The sequence below is a fragment of the Onychomys torridus genome, unplaced genomic scaffold (genome assembly GCF_903995425.1).
Source record: "Onychomys torridus unplaced genomic scaffold, mOncTor1.1, whole genome shotgun sequence".
Lineage (NCBI taxonomy): Eukaryota > Metazoa > Chordata > Mammalia > Rodentia > Cricetidae > Onychomys > Onychomys torridus.
In genome coordinates this window covers 26,157-28,168 of record NW_023411316.1, presented here as the reverse complement: position 1 = coordinate 28,168, position 2,012 = coordinate 26,157, and positions in this window count along the sequence as shown.

Genomic DNA, 2,012 nt, shown 5'->3' with positions numbered 1-2,012 from the left:
GTGCTTCTCCTGCCTATTTTTTCCTGCCTGGCTAATGGCCATTCAACATTTTCTTAAACCAGTGAAGAAAGGGCAATTGTTGACAGTATGAATACTGTCCCTTTGATACGAGCAGGACTCAGTGAAAGGCAACATTTGAACTCTGCCAAGACAGTATAAGATAGTCTTTCAAAAAAACCTGCTTCTGAAAATGGTCTGACAGATATTCTAGGCCTATAGTGAATTTTAATGCACTAATGATACTGTGAAACTCTAGGTGACTGTACAATCTGCCAGCTGTCTCTGTCTACTCTGAAAAGATTCACAAAAGTTGATGTATCCTTCTCCCTCTTCTCAGCTGTTATTATATTTCTTCTCAAATCTTTGATAGGACTGACTGAAGGCTAACAATTATAATCACAATCTTCTTGTATCTTAGATAGAACATATTAAGTGTTAGATTCAGGTTTATCAAGGTAGGACATCTTTGGGAAGGACCTCTGTAACATGCTATTTACTTATATCCCTGACTCCTCTGGATTTTAGTATGTGTTTTTGTTTGGTGTTGTTTTTGTTGATATCCTTTCATTTTGCATAGGCCATTATCGCTTATTTTTCTCATACAATATTTAGTAATCATTCCTATTATGAATAGTTTTGATTTCGATTAGAATTTTTTTATTTAGACAAAATGGAGGAGATGAATTGGGTAGTTGTTCTGGCTTCAACCTTGAAACACTGCCCCTAGAGTGACATCAGGTAACAGCCACACATGCCTATTACCTTCCCCTGTGGCTGATCTGCCCCTGAGAATGGCTGAGAGGGAATTCCTTAAGACTCTAGGTGCATACATCTTTGGCCATTTCTGGATACCTCATGTTCCTGAAATCTGGATGGAAGACCAAGCCAGAGTTCTTTGCTGGATGGATGGTGCGTCATCTATCCTGGGTGCTATATCCAACCACTATTGACTGTAAGTTTTATCACAGACATTTTAAATATCTATTGACTACAAGATAAATTATGTGGAATTGCCTCATTAATTACAGTAATAGATTGCCTCCTGGTCTTTGTTTACTTCAGGGGATTCATTTTTCCTCCCTACCATCCTGACCTAATTTCCCACCAGCCATTTTATCTCATGGAGTAAGTATCTTAAAGTGAAAAAGAGCTATTTTAAAGCAATATTTGGACAGTTATCCCTAAAGACCACACAAATAAAAGCTTGTAGTGAGGCACTGCCAGAACTCTGGCTTTGGAAGGAGGTGCTGAATTTTCCCCTGTAACTCAAGAGAGGCTCTTGAGAAGGACAATTTGAAGTGAAGTAGTTAGCAGGTAGGCAAATGATGGAACATCAGCAGTCCCATACTTGAGTATTCAATGACATCATGGAGAACCTTGTCATCTCTTTTGATGTCACCAGTGTTGTGGTGATACTAGCAGCCTACAGGGCAATTATTCAGTGCCTCTTTGGTTTACCTATAGACATGATGGCAAGATGAAGCAAGCTACTTGGAAAATATAATGGAGAGCATAGGGAGACCAGGGAGAGGCAGAAGGAAGGTGGCCTTTGGTCCCAGTGTAAAACAGCAAGAAATAATTCTTTCAGAAGCCACATTGAGCCTTGGCAGGAAATAGAGTGCTTCCAGAAAGAGGGAGGCTTGATCTGGGCTTTCAAGGAGTAGGATTCAGGGAATGTGAGTCTCTGGGAAGCAATGAGCCTATCCTGACTCTTTAAGTTCCTAAAGAGCAGACACAGAGTCAAAGACTTCAGATGGTTAGTTTGGTGGAGATCCAGGAATTGTCTAGGCTGCATATTCATGTCTTTAAAGTGTTTGAAGATTATCTACCTAATTATTCCTAAATATGCCTTTGTATACCTAAAAACTTAATTAACTAACATGACCCTTAAGTCTAGAAGACTGTAATCTGCATTTCTCAATTATGTATTACAATTGGAAAAGAGTTGTATAAACATAATACGTTAAATAAGACTAGAGATATAATACAATTTACTTTATATTTATATCAAT